This window comes from Pinus tabuliformis, chromosome 3_1 (genome assembly GCF_031772625.1).
Source record: "Pinus tabuliformis cultivar Carrire ecotype Pingquan chromosome 3_1, CPIR1, whole genome shotgun sequence".
Taxonomy (NCBI): Eukaryota; Viridiplantae; Streptophyta; class Pinopsida; order Pinales; family Pinaceae; genus Pinus; species Pinus tabuliformis.
In genome coordinates, this window is record NC_142301.1 from 527,479,453 (window position 1) to 527,501,155 (window position 21,703).

Below are 21,703 nucleotides of genomic sequence, written 5' to 3' on the forward strand. Positions count from 1 at the left end.
TGGTGACATTGAATGGCCTTCCATACTTTGAATTAGTTCCATGGAGGAAGGGATGAGAGGATAGGATGCACCTTAACTCATTCCTCATCCATTTTTGAGCTCATAGGAGTAGATAACTAAGGGAAGCTTCTAGATGACTCCAAGAGATAAGAATATTCCCCAAACCCCAATTGAATTTCACTCAAATTCACCCAGCGCAGCCTAAAGAGGGCTTAGGTGCTCTGCAGAGCACCCTCACAGTGTATCTACCTGCTCTGCAGAGCACCCTGGCAGTGTATCTACTTGCGTTGGTCCTTTTAGAGACCATTTCTGGATGTCTCAGGTCATGAAACTTTCTTAGAAGCAGTCATTCAAACGAGTGACTTGTTTAGGGCATGTAGCAACTGAAATTAGGGTTTGATGAGCCCTAAAACACTGATCTGGATGTTTAGATTTGATGTGCCCAAATAGATGTGTAACAGCTACCCCCTAAAGCATGAAGTTGTAAAAATGCCAATGTCAAATGAAATTCTTTACAATGTGATGAGGAGGTATCAAAGTGGAAGGTGACTTACATCAATTACATTAAATATATCATGCTATTTGATTTTACATGAATTGTTGAGGGAAGGCATACCCATGCTCAGCTTATAAACTTTCAATACATGTACATAAACAGTCGTCTACAGATATAGACCCATGATTGGAATGACTATAAATGTAAATCCATTGTACATATGATTTAGTACTCCTAATATCACAGCCCGGATGGATGAAACTAGATCCGAGGTCTTCAATCTCATTCAACCATTTGCTCAAGTACAAGTCTAACCATGTGAACATGTGATCTGAAGTCGAACATGGGAAGACACCATATGATTACCAGCCAATGATGTATGTTGTTAACAGATGCGAGAGAAATCACAAATAATGATAATGATCCTCAAGGTAATGCAGTAAATTCTACATGGTGTGAATGGATGATTTGATGTCGAACACCATACAAAGTCTTTTGGTTGAAGACCATTGATGTATGCCTATCGCTGAATGCAAGAAATCTATCATTGATGCATGCAAGCCTCAAGGTACTAAATGGGTGTTTCTAAGTTAACTTCTTGGATAATGAGTTGATGTCGACAAGAAGCGACTCGTCGCAGGAGGGCCTTGATGTATCCCACATCAACAACACGAAACAAGTGTAGTGATTTTACAGATGGAATTTAACTGACGACACAAGGTTCAAGAATGGTGGTCATGAAAATGAAGGTTTATGGTATTGCAAAAGATGGACTTTGACTAGATGACTTCTCTTGAACATGTCGGCAACATTAAAGTGAATTGGTAGCATTGACCCAAAACAAAGTTATGGATGGTATAATAGACCAATGGTATGATAACCTTCAAGCTAATAACCTAACCCAGATAGTCATGGAGATGGAGTGAAAGTGTCATGTTCAAGAGCAACCTACTACCATAAAGTGGTTTCCCCTTTTTCCATTTTCCCCAGTCATTACTGACCAATACCTCTTTATTTTTATCAAGCTTGAGAAGGATAACATATTCTTCTTGTATAATTCTACCCTTCAGGTGAATCCATCACTATTTGATGTTTTAACGAGTCTAGCGAAGGTGAAACTTGGTCTTGTCTAGATGGACAAGTTTGTCGCTATTTGATGTTTTTAACGAGTTTAACGATAAAGATAAATCGGTCCTTTTCATGTTTAGAGAGTTTGAAGAGGTACAAAAAGAAAACTCTACAAGTTCTTTTTCATAAATTAATCTCTCAAGTCCAAAAAAGCATAAAATAATACAAGAGAGATATCATTTCCAATTCGTTAACGAGCTAGAAAGGACAATCGCTCGGCAATATTTTCATGTTTAGAGAGTCTGAAAAGATCGTAAGAGGACTCCACTTTGAGGAACGAGTGGTGTCTAGGGTAGCAACTAGTTTTGGTGATGTTGGAACTTCTCAAAACATGTTGATTTATGTGAAGAGGCTAGCTAATAAGACCACTCATTGCAACTGTTCCTCAAAAATGGTAAATCAACCAAGTGAAAGTGCATGATCGGCCAAAGGGATGGTGGTGATGGGATGAAAACAACCAAGGCTCATTTGATGAAAGAGGCCGATAGACTGGCAATTACGAGGGTTAAAAATGGAAATGGGTTCACTTTTACACAAGCTTGAACCATAGGGAACTATGCTTGGATTCAGTTTCATGTTTACACAAGCTTGAAATGAAAAACAATGCTTGAGATTAGTTTCCATGCCCCCAGCATGATGAAAAGGAGAGTCTCCTGTAACTAGATGGAAGTCGATGCAGTGAAGAAGGATGGTTATCCAACACCTTTTTGGCTTCGTCCAGATAGGGACAAAGGTGAATGGGGTGATTCCCTTCACATAACCTATAGGGAAACTTAACTTTACCACTAGGTGCATGCCCCCCAAGCTTCATTACATTCACCCAAATAGACTACTCGTGGCTACCAGGTGGATGGAATGAAGGTTCATTTACAAGATCAAGTGAAAGACTTGACTGAGATTTTACAAGATCTACTCAAAGACTTGACTTGGAACTTTGCTCTAGGGGACCTTGTTTTAATTTTTAATGAGCTTGACACAAGACAAGGAACTTTGCTCAGATTCCTTGTTTCATTTTTTAATGAGCTTGACACAAGACAAGGAACTATGCTCATACCCCTTGTTTCGTTTTTTAACGAGGTTAACACAAGGCCAGGAACTATCCTCATATTCCTTGTTTCATTTCTTAATGAGGTTGAAACAAGACCAGGAACTATCCTCATAAGAGCTGTTTAATTTTTTAATGAGGTTGACACAGTAAAAGAACTATCCTTGTATTCCTTATTTCATTTTTTAACGAGGTTGACACAAGACAAAGAACTGTCCTCGTATTCCTTGGTTCACAACTCATAAGAGGTCATGAAGGAGAGATCTAGTTCCAATGCCCCCAGTACATGATGTACAACATCACTGAAATGATCGTCAGTTGATGTAGGTATGGAATAGGTTACCACATAATTAACCCATGGCAGGGATGATACCATTGACGAGGTTGACACAAGACCAAGAACTAACCTCATAAGAGATATTTCATTTTTTAATGAGGTTGACACAGTAAAATAACTATCCTCGTATTCCTTGTTTCATCTTTTAACGAGGTTGACACAAGACAAAGAACTGTCCTCGTATTCCTTGGTTCACAACTCATAAGAGGTCATGAAGGAGAGATCTAGTTCCAATGCCCCCAATACATGATGTACAACATCACTGAAATGATCGTCAGTTGATGTAGGTATGGAACGGGTTGCCACAAAATTAACCCATGGCGGGGATGATACCATTGGTACAAAAGGACCATTTAGGGAAGATGGTTGACTAAGAGCCATATTTGGACAGGGAAATGAAAGCTGGTCAACAGTGACAATTCTGCCTTCATGAGAGAAACAAATCACTCGAAAGAGTGTTGAAACAATAGCTCACATGTCATAAACATAGTTGTGCCCAAGAAGTAAATTGTAATCTACAAGGCCTGAGACTACCGTCACATTTAGATAAATGATTTTTCCTCCCAAAGTAATAGGTAACTAAGGTATGATACGTAATGGTTGACTGGTTCCTCTATTAAAAGCCAACATATTTTCGGTAACAGGCACAAGTGGCGGCAAACTGAGCGCTTGCCAAGTAGTTGAGGAAAGGATACTCATAGATGCACCTTGATCTATAATAGTGCCCGATACAATCATATTACAAACTTGTACTATGATCTAGAAAGGCACATAAGAAGGAAGATGGAATCCTACCAATCGATTCCAATCAAAGGAAGTGACTAGACTACTTGGAGGGGGTACCATAGAAATGGGAAAATTAACCCCGTGAGTTACGAGAGCGGGAGGATTTTCCTCTTGTATTGATGGAACAAGAGGACTGCCCCCAAGCTCAATAGAATTTGAAGAAACAAAAAGAACTTGAGTGATATCATATTCACTCTCTTCGGGAAAAGTACAATTAACTGAAGGTGAAATTAGGTCAATTGTTACCTCGACCTGTTGATTTGGGTCGGGTATAGACTCATAGGATTCACTTTCGAAGAGAGTGGGTTTGACCAACAGTTGATTTGAGTCAGTCAATTCATCAACTAGCGAAGGATTTAGGGAGAGTTTCCTATAACCAAATGGAAGTCGCTGCGATGAAGCAGGACAGTTATCCAACACTTTTTTGGCTTCATCCAGATAGGGACAAGGGTGAATGGGGTGATTCCCTTCACATAAACTACATGGAAACTTAACTTTACCCTTCTTTCCATGAACTTTACTACCACTAGTTGATGGTGTGTCACCAACATCATCTCCAGAAGTTGATGACACAAGATGATGTGAACGAGAAGACCATTCTTCTAATATCTAAGGAATATCAGGACAATTTCGAAGAAGATTGTCTCCCACACAAAGTTTTCATGGATATCGAACTTTGTGAGGCTTAAGGGACGGTTTCTCATCAAATGTTGCATTCAAAGCAATGGTTGCTTGGTTGCCCCTCTGTTGAATCTGCTTCTTCTTCTTCTTCTTCCCTTTCTTCTTCTTTTTAGCCACCTGGTTACTAGTACCAATACTTTCACGAGGCAAAGATGAAGAAGGGGAGGAAGAAACAACTGAGGAAGAAGGAAAAGGGTCAACTTTAGGATCAGCTAGAGGTTGATTTTGTCCAGTTGGAGGTGTACTCAATTGCGGAGAAATCATGACATTTTGAACTAAGGAGGTTGAAAACAACCATACTGTCAAGCCAATGGTAAATCTCGGAAGGGAAAATATAGCCATATAAGGAACACCAATATTTCCAAAATTAGGAAAAGGGCTAGGATTCCCATCAAAAGGAATTCCTTGATCGGTGGACTCCGGATTTTTTGCCAAATTTTTCAACCTAAGATAAACTAAGGAGCGAGCGTGGAGGATGTTATCTGCGGTCAATTAATTTTATTTTAGTCAAAGTAACATAACAAAACAAAGAGGGATAATCTAGGAAAAAGGTTTACCAAGCGACTGTGAACTACAGAGTACCTCCCGGCGAACCGAGAAGCACGGACAAGCAATCTCCCCAAATGTTGTGTTTGGTGTATCATAGTGTACAAGGCAGCCAACTCAGTTGCCTAAGGATGGATAGAAACCTAGTTTTTTCCTCCCATATATACCCGAAACTACTTCGAGGCCCAATCCGTATAAGAGTTGTCTAATGCAAAACCACACAGTGAGAGCATTCCCATATACTTTACGTACTGTAACACCGTCCTATATACCCAAAGGTACGTGGACGAGCTACGATATACTCACGTACGTGGAATGAGGTATCACACCCGGGATGTATTGCAGACAAGTTAGAGACAATTGCTTTGTTTTACGATGCTGGAACACATCTCTAGCCTAGACCTCTAAATGTTTTCGTTAATGACAATGCTCCATTAGCTAAATTTAGATAAATTTTAAGTCGATCTTCTTTAGAATTTGACCTTCAAGGTTCACCACGTGATATATGTTTTCAATTCCTAAAATGCAACTAATATGGTAAGCATTTTTTCCATTCAATTTAACAATGAAAATCCTTAGCTAGTAGGGATAGAGCAATCAAATTTTTGACAAAGAGCACATCTAATGCAATTTCCCTAGCTATTCCTTTCAAGCATTCACAAACTACAATATGAATGATGCAAGTTTTTCCTTTCGAATCCCTTAATGTTATGATGAACAAAAAGGAAATATGCACATACAATCAATCAATCTTTCATAAGAACAAAGACTTTTATGACAGTTATGTTTTGAAGGAAAAGAAGACTTTACGACACTTTCTTTCGAACGAAGATTAATAAACTATATTCTAACTTTGACTATGGACTGATAATGACAAAGAAAACATTAAAGAAACATTAATCAATCAAATCAAGGTAGGGCTTGCAAAGGAGATAAAATTTGTTCTCTAAGACATGACATTCATTGATCAATCAGCAAGCAAACAAATAGAGAAAAGTTGGCAAAAACACATTCCAAAGGTGGGAATTTGACCTAAGGTTGATCAGTGCAGGTCAAAGAGGGCCTAACTGCGCTGCAGATCACTATCTCTCACTCAAGGGTGCTTTGCAGAGCACTGTCCTCTGACCAAGCCTGCGCTGATTTTTGAGAGGCCACTCAAGAGTTATCTAACCTCAATTTTTGACCAATTTCTCAATGTAAATAGCTGAATTACAATCTATGAGCACAAATAAAGTCTACAAGTATGTATTAGGAGGTGGATAAGCTACTAGGAAAGAGGATTCTCCCCAGCAGAGTCACCAATTTGTTTTGGAGAATTTAGCATCTATGGATAAATACTAATTCACTAGACAAGTAGTTGTGCCTAGAACAACAGTTTAAAGTGTTTTAGACTTTCCCTATAATCAATAGATAAGAAGAGAGAATAGAAGGCCTACCTGTAGTTCTGCTTTCCTCTCATCTCCCTTGTATCGCTTCCATCGCTCCTTCCCATACTTAATCCGCTTGAAAAGTACCCTGTCAACACAACAGAAGATGAAAACCGATCAAAGCATACGATCCATTGAATATAAATGAAAGGAATCAGAAGAAAGTCATACATATAAGCATTATGAAAGAATACATCATATGGAAAAATGTTCAAACACTTTATTAGATATAAGAAGGAATTACAACCATCAGTATTTGATTCAAAGTCATTCCTCCAGCTTGGATCCCATCCACATCACATCAAAAGCAAGACAAGCTTATGGCATCACATCATTTTCTCCAAAGTCAAGTCTCATAGCAACATTATCTCCTTACAATTCAACATAATCCAGCCAGCTCCTGATCACCTAGATGAATGGTCAATTTATAGGAGGATGAAGGAGGTTTTGTTAGTAATGGTGACATTGAATGGCCTTCCATACTTAGAATTAGTTCTATGGAGGAAGGGATGAGAGGATAGGATGCACCTTAACTCATTCCTCATCCATTTTCAAGCTCATAGGAGTAGATAACCGAGGGAAGCTTCTAGATGACTCCAAGAGATAAGAATATTCCCTAAACCCCAATTGAATTTCACTCAAATTCGCCCAGCATAGCTTAAAGAGGGTTTAGGTGCTCTACCAAGCACACTGACAGTGTATCCACCTACTCTGCAGAGCACCCTGCCAGTGTATCTACCTGCACTGGTCCCTTTAAAGACCATTTTTGGATGTCTTAGGTCATGAAACTTTCTGGGAAGGAGGCATTCAAAGGAGTGACTTGTTTAGGGCATGTAGCAACTGAAATTAGGGTTCAATGAGCCCTAAAACACTAATCTAGATGTTGGGATTTGATGTGCCCAAATAGATCTGTAACATGTTTGTCATAAATATAAGAAGTTGTCCCTTGCAATATTATATCATATTCATGTTCAATCAATTAACCTACACTAATGAGGTTGTGCTTCAGTTTTAGAACATAATAAACATCATGGATAATTTTCTATTGATTTTGTTTAGTAAGAATAGGATCAATACCTTTCCCTATATCTTTTATATGAAAATGGTCACCAAGATTAATTTCAGATTTGATAGAAGCATCAATGAAGTAAATTCATAATTTTTTTACCTATCATATGGTTGGTGCAACAACTATCAACAACCAAAGGTCCTTTTCATTATCTTTAGAAACTTGTCAGGAAAGACACATGGCTTCATAGGATTCTCCTTCATTATTAGAGATATGGACACCATCTCTATATTGATTGGATTGTTTCTTTTGGTATTCTTTTTCATATTATCCAAAATTATTATAGTAATAGCACTAGAGGTCATGTTTATTACTCCATTTTCTGCTTGTTTGTGTCTATTTCTCTGAGGATATCGATTTTCCTGGTTCTTCTAATGTGAATCCTTCTATTGCATGATGATGCTCTCTATATCTACCTCTTCCTCTACCATGCTTGATTTTCCATCTATATCCTCTACCTATGCCTTGTTGAGAGATACTTATGTCTTCAAAGCTTCTTTCACGGATCATTCTTCCAAGTTAATTCATGTTTCATGTGACATAAACAATCTAGTCAAATGATCTACTAACAATGTTATAAGATATTTTGACACCAAAATGATTGTTAAAACCATTTCAGATTTCTTTAACAGGCTTTAGAGGACCTTTTCAACAATCTTCTTATCTAAAATCCTTTCGCCAATAAGCCTAATTTGATTGATGATGCCCATGACTCTACTTATGAACTAATCAACATTCTCTGTGTAAACCATTTTAATGGGTTCAAATTTGAGTTCTCAATGTCTATAATTTAATAGTCTTAATTGTATCATTACTCTAACGCACAACATTAAGAATATCCCAAGCCACTTTTTTTGTTATTGCACTAGTGATTTTGTTGAAAATGGCAACAAAAATGTTAAAAATAGAAGTGCTAAAAACAACACTGCTAAAAATAGCAATTTGGGTACCAGTGCTGGATTGGGCAACAGGGAATGAAAAATGTAAGTGCTAAAAATAGCATTCTATTATTAGCAGTTTGGGATGGATTCCTATTTTTAGTCAGTCCCTAGACTAAAAATAGGAAGTAAAATTTGAATTTGAACTTAACAGTTGTTTGAAAATAAATTAATTAATTCTCCATGAGTTAATTAGTTGTGAAAAATCAAACATGAAGTCTATGTGAGGACATGCAACAGTATATCTATTAATTGAGTAATTTATCCATTAGTTAAAGAGATAAGGATTAGTTCTAGTTTGAGTTGTAATTAGTTGGCCCAGTTAACTGTCAAGTCAAGTTAGATTGATTTAAACATTTTGTTTAAATTAATGTGAGTTCAGTTAGTTAATGCATGCTTGCATATAACTGTTGCACTTCAGGTAGCTGAAGATTCTCTCATGAATAACTCATGCATGTCAGTTCAGACAGAGACCCAGTTGAGTTCAAAGAAGGGACATTGTACTATCAGTTGGATGAATATTTTTCCTATAAAGGAAGCTCATCCATGATGAGGATTTATCTCCTTCAGGACTGCGTAGTTGGATTAGAGGTTAGTGAGTGTGTGAAGAGGCAAATTCACACAAGTGGCTGCACTAGACCCCACTCAAAATGGTGCAAAGAAATAAGAGGCTTGGAGGGTAGACCACAGGTTAGAGAGAGGCCTTTGACTATCTATGAGTAGCATAGGTATTGCAAAGAGAGAAGGATAGCTTTTGAGCTGATTCTTTTTGTAATACTGGCTATATTTCCACTTGTATGATAATACAGAGTTGGGGTTTTAGGCAGAGGCTTTCCCCGGGTTATATCTTCTTTGTTATGTGTGATTGATTCCTTCTTATCAGTTATATATGTTCTTATTGATGTTGCTCATGTTCGATTAAGCTTCCGCTAAATTGTTTATAGAAGTAGATCAAGTTTTTTTCTTTAGTATATTGATTACCAAGTGATCTACAGGTGGGAATTTCTACATGGTATCAGAGCTAGCTGATTTGTAGAAAAATTCTACATGGTATCAGAGCATAGGTGATCAAGGAAGAAAAATATACAAGAAGGGAGAAGTTGAAATTTGTGATTCCTGAATATAGAAATCGAGTTCTTATCACATCTCTATTTCACCTATGGCGTTCTATGGTTTGAGACTCGAATATTCCCTTGATGGCAGTTTGAATTATATATCCTAGAAGGATCGCATGGAAGCAGTACTAGAGGATAACGGTCTAAAGGACTTCATTGATCAATAAGTCCTCAAGCCAACTGGTGCTATTGAATTGGCTGAATGGAAGAAATGTGTGGCTAGAGTAAGGAGAATCCTTTTGGAGGGAGTTTGAGATCACATAGTCTCGAGTCTCCATGGGAAGGAGACACCATTTTCAATGTGGAAAACATTGAAATATATATATTAGAATAGTAGTGATCAGAGGAAGCTGGCACTGAAAGACAAGCTTCAAAATATCAAGTGTGAAAAGGGCAAAACGATCTCTACGCATCTGAACAAGCTCACCACATGCAGGGATGAGCTTGGAAGTGTAGGGATCACGACAGTTGATGATGACATGGTGAATCTTAAACTCCTCTATCTTTCTAAGAGCTGGCATAGCTACCAAGACTCGGTTAATGGAAGAGAGAAACTGCCAGATTGGGAATGATTTTGGTTGGATTTGATGCAGGAGCAGGTAAGAAGAATCACGAGGGATGGTTCTTCATCCATGGAGGATGAAGAAAACTGTGCCTTAGCGAGTAAGGCGAAGAAGGGGAAGGAGAAGGTTTCTCATTCCGAATCCAGTTCTTCCCATGGTGGGAAGAAGTTTGACAAATCGATAGTGCGATGATTTCATTGTCATGAGGTGGGCCATTTTGCTAAAAATTGTCCACAGAGGAAATCCAAGAAGGGATCCGTGGAAGGATCAGAAAGTGAGGCATTGGCCTCATAGGTCGAGTTGGATTTCACATTGTTTGCATGCATGGTTTCATCCATGGTGGGATGTGGTTAGTTTCTTGACAGTGGAGCTTCTTTCCACATGACCGACGACAAGAGTTTGTTTAGTACTTTGGAGGAGAAGGATCTCCAGATACTCATAGCGATGGATAATGATGAAAAGTATAGTGTGTCGGGTGTAGGCATGCTTATTTTTCAGAGGGAGCATGGAACTCACCTTACCTTGACCGATGTCAAGTATGTACCAGGACTGAAAAGAAACTTGGTGTTGATCGCAATGCTGGAAGATTGAGGCTATGATGTAGTCTTCAGTAAGAGAAAGGTTTTCCTTAGACACGTCATCACTAGAGAGGTGAAGCAGATCAGTTCACAGGTCAAGAACCTGTATGCTCTTGAGGTTCAAGATGCATGCAAAACCTTGAGGATCAAGGCAACTGATGGAGACTTGGTGGTTGAGAGGGAGAGTACATTACCTCTCAACATGCAACGCCAGAAGAAGTCTCAAACAATTGTGGAGGAGCCACGTTTGGTGCAGCAGCTTTAGGAGTTTGTGGAGCAGCTACAACAGGCGAAGTTTAGAGGAGATCAAGTGGAGGCATCCACTTAGGAAGAGACCTCCAGTAGGGGGAAACTTTGATCCAGGTGGAAAGAGGGATCACATGCAGCCATACATCCAGGTAGTAGGTGGGGCAATGTGGAGTGATCACCCCAAGGAGGAGGGGTAGGATCCTTGAGGTACCTAACCTCTTTGATTCGACTTTGCTACAGGAGCCCCGATGAGGACTAGCAGGACTGACTAATTGGGTAGAGACAAATGCTGATGGAGCGATAGGCAGAGCTACAGTGCAGGAGTCCCAGGACTGTGTAGAGCTAGTAGGCTACAACGATGCGAGAGGCACAAGAGTGTTGCGCTAGTGCATGATGGCATAAAGAGGTGTGCAACGGTGCGAGATGCATTGAGTGTTGCAACAACTCAGAGGTCAGAGAGGGATCACTTGTCAGCAACAGGTAGTGCTTCAGCATCAGAGTATGTTTCTAGCCCTACAAAGAGGTTAGTGGGGAGTGTTTTTTTGTTTCGAGAGTTGTTGGAGCAACCACACTTGGTAGAAGTGTTCCATGCAGAACATTCCATAGTTACAAGATCGGGTTTGAGTTGAAGCCTTTCTCTTTGAGAGGAAGTGTTGAAAATGGCAACAATAAATGCTAAAAATAAAAGTACTAAAAATAGCACTGCTAAAAATAGCAGTTTGGGTACCAGTGCTGGATTGGGCAATAGGGAATGAAAAATGGAAGTGCTAAAAATAGCATTCTATTTTTAGTAGTTTGGGATGGATTCCTATTTTTAGTCAGTCCCTAGACTAAAAATAGGAAGTAAAATTCGAATTTGAACTTAACAACTATTTGAAAATAAATTAATTAATTCTCCATGAGTTAATTAGTTGTGAAAAATTAAACATGAAGTCTATGTGAGGACATGCAACAATTTTTCTATTAATTGAGGAATTTATCCATCAGTTAAAGAGATAAGGATGAGTTCTAATTTGAGTTGTAGTTAGTTGGCTCAGTTAACTGAGTCAAGTCCAGTTAGATTGATTTAAACAGTTTGTTTAAATTAATGTGAGTTCAGTTAGTTAATACATTCTTGCATATAATTGTTGCACTTCAGATAACTGAAGATTCTCTCATGAATAACTCATGCATGTTAGTTCAGACAGAGACCCAGTTGAAATCAAAGAAGGGACAATGTACTATCAGTTGGATGAATATTTTTCCTATAAAGGAAGCTCATCCATGATGAGGATTTATCTCCTTCAATACTGCGTAGTTGGATCAGAGTTTAGTGAGTGTGTGAAGAGGCCAATTCACACAAGTGGCTACACTGGACCCCAATCAAAATTGTGCAAAGAAATAGGAGGCTTGGAGGGCAGACCAAAGGTTAGAGAGAGGCCTTTGGCTATCTATGAGCAACATAGGTATTGCAGAGAGAGCAGGATAGCTTTTGAGTTGATTCTTTTTGTAATACTGGCTATATTTCCACTTGTATGATAATACAGAGTTGGGGTTTTAGGCTGAGGCTTTCCTCAAGTTATATCTTCTGTGTTATGTGTGATTGATTCCTTCTTATCAGTTATATGTGTTCTTATTTATGTTTCTCATGTTCGATTAAGCTTCCGCTAAATTGTTTATAGAAGTAGAGCGATTGTTTTGCTTTAGTATATTGCATTACCAGCTGATCTACAGGTCGAAATTTCTATATGGTATTGGAACTAGCTGATTTGTAGAAAAAATCTACAGATTTTGTTGAAGATAGAGTCATTGGCCGAATTTTGGATATAACACTAGCTTGATACTCCTTCTTTCTCTGTTTGACAATTGTGCTTCTTCTATTATTGTTCGTGGATGCCAATGCTTATTGGGTTAACTTGACATAGCATTTTGTGTTATATCCAAACAATCTTGGGCTTCCATATAAGTCTTCATCAGTAAAGACCAAAATTCATAATTTTTTCCAAGCAAAAATAATGTCTCTCGCAAAGCACTTGAAGAAGCCATTATTTGAAATTTATTCACATCCCTCTTTTTTGGTCACTAAATGGACTTTTGAAATAAACAATACTCTTAAATAAAACACTTTTTTATTTTTTATTCTTTTAAATAAATCTTCCAATGGAGCAATGCCAAAAATGAACAATGCCCCTTTTTACTAATAAACTTTAAAAAAAAAAAACTTTGAATATCCTTCTTTCAAAGTCTTTATCTTTTCTTGAATAAAAACAAAACTTTAAAATGAAACTTTATTTGTGCTTTCATTTACAAAGAATCGTTGACGTTTCATAACCCTTTTCTAATTGAAGTCCGTCGCAAATATTGTTGTAGAGACTTGCAATTTTTTTTGAAATATTTTGTGCATTAACTTAGAAGAAAACAGTCGTGCCTTCTCTACCTTCTCGGATGCGATGATCAGGGATATAGACGCACTATGTTTTTTTAGGCTACGACAATTGCCCCTCATGGTTTTTAAGAAAAAAAATCGTAGCTAGCATCTTCTTGTGACTTCTCCCTCACCTCAGTTGCCACTTCGCTATCATCCTTGAGCTCTCATTCTTTGCACTTTCTTTGTGAGCATAGAAATTTCAAATGCTGCTCTCAAGGAGTTTTATGCAATCTCATGCTTTGATACCATGACAAGAATTGAGAGATAAAAACCATGGACACGAATAAACTCAAAATAGAAGTGGAGTGAACTGTCTCTTCTCATCATTGAGTAACAACTAAATAGATTACATAGGAGACAAAGGAATATTAACAATAAATAACTAGATTAAAAATCAATTACAAATCTACTAAACTAAAGCTAACTGAACTGAATTAAACAAACTATGATAGCTAGCATACACGGATGAGCCAGTGGGATTAATGCTCTCAACAAGGATTCTCATTGTGTCTTCCACATCATGACAAATGGGAGGGAAAAACATTTGTGGAAGTTGTTGAAATTTTCGATATTACCAATGAGATGACCATTCACAAGGCTGGTAATTGACTTCATCTCTCGCCAAGGATTCTCATATAGATATTCATCTTGATCCAAGAATGCTTCTCTTTTTCTACACAACTCGCTCATGTTTTTCTTCCAAGATTCCCATTCATTATGCTTAACACAACTACTAAATCCTTGGAATTCTCAACCTCAATGAATGCTAATCCCATTGCGAGGAGATCCAATGTTATGCATGTAGTTCACATAACTATTGTGGAAAGGATGAGAAACAATATATACAACAACAATTTTGAATTGTTCTTCGTTATCTCCACCCATCTGTGTCTAAGAATTGGAGTAGCCTCTTCAAACACATGAATAACGATGAGGAGGAAGAGGTGTTAGGAGTGGAGTAAAAAATATGGGCCTTAAAACAAAAATGTACAACCAAAATCAACTTTAAAAGAACCAATAGGATTCAAAATGATGATGTCAACTATGGAGATGATTGACCATTTTTGGAGTTGAAGACTAAAAAGATTACAAAAATAAATAAATAAATATACTACCTATTAAACTCGTATTTTCAACTTATCTAATAATAAAAATATAAAAAATCAATATTTATTAGAAACAAATATTGTATATATTTAATTAGATGTATTATCAAGATTTAAATATGATTAAAAATAAACATATTCGTATATATATATATAGAGAGAGAGAGAGATATGATATTTATATAAATATAATAATATGTAGGAATTTACAGGGTAAGTTCCTCAGATAAAACACCAAAGGACACCGCTCACAAACAGATCACAGATCAATACACCAGTATTCATGACGTGGTTAAAACCCTCAAAGAGGGAAACAGTCCATGGCCTGAGCCAACGCGACCACTTCAAGGAATTTATTAATAAAAGAAGGAAAACTTACATAACTTCTCTCATGAACGGTCACCCTACAAATGACCCTCCATGCTCTTTAAATAGAGATCATGGACCAGTCGAGTGTTAAGCCACGAATCAAGTGTCGGTAATAGCCAGGAGAGAATGAACCACCAAATCACTTCATGTCTAGAACATATCGTGACCATTAGATTGTAAGTTACAAAAGCACATAGTCAAAAAACACACATTACCTAACTCTACACTAGACCAAGTTATAAATAACTATTTCATATGTATCGAAATATCCTAACATAATATTATTAAGAAGCAATATAAAACTGTTTTAACTTAAATTTTTTAAGAAAAATTAAATAACTTAATTTTCTTTTAAATTTTATATTCAAAACAATATTTACATCTTAAAAAATTTGATCTTTCATTCAAATTTTATTTTAGAAGTATAAAATAAATCTATGTTAATGAATATTCAAATTTCTTAATTATAAAAAAATAGAAAAAAGAAAAATAGAACTGGATAAATACACACATGCCCACTTTCCCTTATGCCTACGTTGAAAATAAGTGAGTAAATTTATTTCATGTTTTCTCATTACTCTTAACCATTATATAAAATATTTATTCTTAACATTAAAAATATATTTATTTTTTAAATATTTACAACATAATTATGGAAACGTTTATTTCTTCTTTGAAATGTTTTCCATTTCATCCTTTGAAATGTGTTGTCTATCTAAGATACGAATTTTATTGGAAACTTATTTTTAAATTAAATATGTTTTTTTTTTCAAAAATAATTATTATTTTTATAATTATGGAAATAGATTCAATATTATTATTTTAAAATAGTTAAGATTTTAAAATTTGACCAGTATAAATTAGAAATGACCAGTATAAATTAGAAATTTCTACTTGTTTTTAATCATAATCTTACTAAAATTTCCACTATTTCCTTAACAAAATTATAACATCACATATTAAAATAAACTTTAATTGTGTTAAGGATATTTTCAGACCCCATAAAGAAGGCTTTGAAACGTCAAGCACATGGATTCAATAATGGCTGCCTTCATTAAAGTCTTGACATCTCATTACGCGTCGACTGGCCAAGCGAGTCAAGTCAGCAGTCTTTGGTTTCATAGAATTTTCAGGACTAATTCGCCCTTAATAATATCTGTCGCTCCAATTTAATGGCCAGTTACCAAATTTGGTCGTATTGATAAAAAAATAAAACTCGATTGAGCCGAACTTTTAGTCAAATACGATTGGCAATTCTGACTATTCACAATTCTTGATTATTGTGATTTTTTTTTTTTTTAATATATGTTTATACCAAGAGCTGGTGGGAATCGAGATATTCATACGAGTTTTGTAGTTATTCATACCAAAAGTATGGGAGAAGGTGAAGAATGAAGACAACTATTAATGGTGCGATTATTCATCCATTAATTATAGCAATAAATTTATTTATTTCCTCTGTACTTTTAAAATGGAAGATTCTAATTTTTTAAACTGTATTTCTTAGTATTTTTTTTAAAATAAAAAGTGAGTATCATTTTTTCTGTAATCTCAATGAATGAAGATATTTACTAAAAAGAAATACATAAATTTGACATTTAATATAGAGGTGATTTTCTTACTAGTATATATATATATACATTTTTTAAGATTTGATTTTTCATTATTTATGATGATGGTGGTTAATCTCCGTTAAGACCAAACATTGGTCTATTAGACCTAAAGAAACAAATTATTTATTTTGATTTAAGATTTTATTCCTATGCTTAAAAAGCTTGGAGAGAAGCCTCGAGAGCTCATTATAATTTTGACATTGCAAAAGGCTAGGAAGGTGAGTATTGTAACAAAGATTGTGAAACTGAGATCTAATGTGGTTATACGCAGGGCACTCTAAGAGGAAGTGATTTTCATCCTCGATGTTCCTATTCTGACATATATGGCAGATCCTTTCCATCCATGGTGTTTTAGGAACTGCCCAATGACCTGTTTCACTATGGAGCTCATGAGAATTCGTTCTAATATCTGCTATATTAATATTCTTTTTTGAGCTATTTAAAATAGAGAGATACTTTTGATCTTCTAGGGTGGGGTTGATGACCTTCTTATAATAACTTAATTTTCTTTTAGCGCTAAATCTTTCTCACACCACATTTTTTCTTTGAACTTAGAAGTAACAATATCTTTAATGTTATTAATGTTTTGCAATGCATCATTCTCGTTGATCTCCCAATAGTTTAACCAGGCCCTTGTGTCTTTATGCCACCCCCGATTGAGCCTTAGGTGATTTTGGCTGGAATTTAAAGCTAGCTTAGGAAGTTTATGATCGTCTATGTTATTGAGTTTGTGCTTGTACAACAGAAACCTAATCATAGCTAGGCTCTCAATAGGGGAAAGGCCTCCTTCTATAAGGAGAATAGGATAGGGTGTATTACTATTAATTTTCAAGTTATAAGTTATAAAACGCTTCTGGATTTGCTCAATCTTTCTCTATATAAAACAGGTATATTTTAAAAACAATCATTTTGTCTTTATTATTATGATTTCTCTTTTTTAATTTTTGTAAAACCAAATGGATTATATGTATCACTCAAATAGATTAGAAAAAATATAAAATTAGAAAAATACAAATTTTAATATAAATAAAAGAGAAACTAGTTTTAAAAGTATAGTTACTAATTGTTTCCAAATTGAAATATTTTCAATCAATCTTTTTATGTATCATATTCGATTCAAATCCGAATTCGAATATAAACTTAATAACTATACTTTCATATACTTCACTGAAACCTCTACCGACTTCATAGACTTTCCTAATGATTGTGATAATTCAAACGTGATGAACATGCATCCTTTAATGTGCATTAATGTGAAGTGAGTCCAAGTGAGTCGAGAGGAGAGTCTATCTTTCATTTCTACTTTATGAAAACCACACTTAAAGGAATTTTAAATTCAAATTTATTTTTCTTATTAAGTGGAAATGGTTTGATGACTATTGTTGAATTTATTTTTCTTATTAAGTGGAAATGGTTTGATGACTATTGTTGAAATGCAAGGGAAAAAAAAGCTTGTGATTACAGCAATTCACTAATTTTTTTAATTTTTTTTAAATAGATGATCAAGAGACAGGTGCTTGTATTTAAGTCTTTCCAAATCAATCATTAGAATTCATGATTGACAACTTAAATATTTATATGTCAAATTTATGGTTTCAATTTTTTTAATGTCAATTAAAATAATGAAAATAGATATTAAAACTGTAAAATCATCAAATTTAACAGGTATTTCAAATTTGGAATTCTTACCCTCTCAATTTCATTAATTTTTAAACATTTTAAACTCATGAAAAAATAAGGAGAAAAGCTCAAACATGAAGATAGATAAAATGTTAATTATTTTAACATGGTTTTTATAACTTTAAACCTTTATTAATATTATTTTAATTCAATTTCACATTATAGGTTTACTATACCTTAGATATGATAATGATAATGGATTGTTAAATCATTAAAATTTTAAATCAAAAACTATATTTTTTATTTAATTAAAAAATAAAAAAATAAAAAATTTGTTACTTTATTTTTTATACATAATTTTGATTTTATAAATAAAAATTTAATATATATATATATATATTCTTAAAATTATAAGTAAAAAGACTTCTTTATAAAAATCTGAATAAAATAGCTTTTGACTCTCAAACTATTTACATACTTTTTACATCCATAAACAAAAACAAATTTTTAACAAAATAAAATAATTTCAAATTATACCAACAAAAAAAATTCAAAAAGACATTATCGTTACTCACAAAACAAATAATTCTGTGATGCAGGAGTATCATGGTTCCGAAAATGTGTACATTTAGTAAAATCTAGGTGGTCTTGTGTTTTCAAAATAATGGTTTTCCTAAGTATTTAATTCATGTAATTTTTTATACTTTGAGTGATTTAGGTGAGACATTTAGAATAGGAGTTAATTAAATGTTGTGAGGATATTTGTAAATGTTCTTGAATGTAGAGGAACATGAGAGAATTAGGATAGTTGAGAGATTTGAGAATTAATTGTAAATCTTAGATTATGAGTTAGTTCATGATTTATGGAAGATCCTTATGATTAATTGAAAGTTGAAATCTTCAAGGGATAGAGAAGATATTTTAGGAACTAATTGAGGACTTATAGGATTCTTAGGATTTAATTGAGAAGATTGAGGATTTAAACCCGAATTGGAAACATAGTCCTTTTGTATAAATGTAAGCCAAAAAGGCAGAGAAAGAGTTAGAAAAATTCGAGTTAGTTAGTCAAGTTAGTAAAGTAGAGTTAGGTAGTGAGAGAGTTAGATAGATAGGAAGGTTGGATTGTGAGCCTACGTGCATTGAAATGAGAAAGAGCCATTGATACAGACCATGTAAAGGCCAATCAGGCCAAAGCTATATTGTAAACAGGTTTTTATTTGTATATGTACATTTGTTTAATGAATGAGGAAATTGAATTCATTGTGACTGTGTGTGTCATTCCTTTATTGTGTTGAGTGATCCGTAATTGGGAATTTATGGTTTCTGTGTGATAAGCCATGATGAATGAATTCAAGTTGAATTTCTGAAAGTCTTTCTAAGTGACAAAAGACTTACTATTTGAGTAGAATCTGTGTGATTCTAGTCGGATTTAATAGATGTGTGTGTAGGTCAAGTAAAGGACGAATTACGAAATCTGGAAGAACGAAAATAAAACAGAGAGTGTTAGGTATTCCAGTTCGAAGTGGTGTTAAGGAATGTAGATAAGGATAGTGATTGGAATGTATGAATCCGATTAAAGAAATCAGTGAAAATATCATAGGTATAATCTGGACGATAATCTGAGTGCCAAAGGAAAGAAAAAATTGTGTTATAATCAACAAATGGAAAGATCTGTGTGTGTAAAGTTGGATCCAAAGAGAAATGTGTAACTACGAAGGTTAGGAGTCTGCGGGTGTCTTAATCGGAGTTGAAGCGCCGCATTCATTCGTAGCCATTGATTTCAATTTCAACCGCTGACGTCACAGTCAACTGCAGGAGTTTAAGTTGTTTGGTAACTGTGTGTCAGTCGAAGGGCCGCAAACTATTGGATCATTGTTGATATTGACAGCTGGATTGATATTGCATCGCATCATTCATGAATGAATGAACTGTGGCTTAAGAGATTGCGATATGTGATGTGTGATGATCGGGGTGGTTAAGTGTTGCGCAAGTTTCTCGTGCGATATCGTTATTGACTGTTAGATCAAGCATTCCTTGATCAAACGATGGAGGCTCAACAATTAGATTCGTTGATCGGGTGAAATATCAACCTGGGATTAATCAGGAGATCAACAATGGAGAATTAATCCGATAAGTTTTGGGCAAAAAGGGAAAGTCAATGTGGAAAGTCAGCGTGGGAGAATTGTTGTTCAATTGATGTTCAATTGATGTTCAATTGTTGTTCAATTGTTTTTCAATTGATGTTCAAGTGATGTTCAATTGTTGTTCAATTGCTGAGCAGACTCGAGGAGTTTATGGATGCAAATCTAATTTATTTGGAGTCTGGTTTTATGCATTTAGGTGGGACCAACATTAGTTGGAAAATTATGTGTTATTTCGTTGTACGGTGATTGGTCGGGTTTTGTTAAAACCAAAAATGTAAAGACTTCTGATTTGTATAGGTGGGCCATAACCCATAGGTTGATGAAAGGTTATTATGAAAACTAGGGAAATTGCCTTTAAGCGGTTTTTCCTACATCATTTTTGGTATCAGATCAAGGTAAAAGTTTACTGCGAGTAGAAAGAAGACTTTGCATGCAAATGGTTCAGGTAATTTTGTTTTTGAAGAACTCAGGGTAAGAACGAAATAGTGAAAGCAAACTATAACTTTTGTTTTTATGCGCCCACCAAAATTTGCTCCACCATTTTCTCCCCGAGGCTCTCTTTTTCTCTAACCTCTTACTCTCTAACCTCTTACAAAATGAATTTTACATTCATATATAACTCAACATACAATTTTACATTTAATTCATGACAGAGAAAAATTATTATGATGTTGTTGTTGAGTGTGATTAGAATCTCGCAGGTGTTTATGGAGTGTGGACAATGTTGTTGTTGAGTGTGATCAGAATCGTGCAGGTGTTTGTGGAGTGTGGCCAATGGTTGATGAATGAATTCTTGCCCATATCTATTTACAAAAGTACATTGACTACTTTAAATTCCTTTATTCATTTTAGAATGGTTCACTCCTGGCTTCAGTCCTTCCGTCTTCAAACAGAGACACAACCTGCAAAAACACGTCTGACAAGTATGCCTGTTGTCAGGCTGTTTATTGCGGTGGTTGGGATTATTATTTCCAACACTGCCCCTTAATCACAATTTCCACCATTGAAAATTCCCTAAAAGTTTCTGAGATAAACAAAACTTTCACATGCTAATGGATTTGTGAAAATATCATAAAATTGTTCCTGTGACCTGAAATGCTGCAACAAAATTTCATCATTGTTAATCAACTCTATAATAAAATGATATTTAGCATCAATATGCTTGGTCCTCTTGTGGAAGAAATAATTATTTGACAATGCAATCACTGAGGTGTTGTCGCAGAAAATAGTTGTCGCGCCCTCTTGGTCATGACGAAGATCCCTCAACATCCTTCTCATCCAAACTGCCTAACACATTGTTGCTATTGTTGCGACATATTCAGCTTTTGCTGTTGACAGTGACACCATTGGCTGCTTCTTGGAGACCCATGAAATGGCTCCAGAACCCAAATGAAAAACATATCCTGACGTGCTCTTTCTATCATTGACATTGCCTGCCCAATCACTATCAGTGTAACCAACCAGTCTAAAATCACTTGTTGCTATG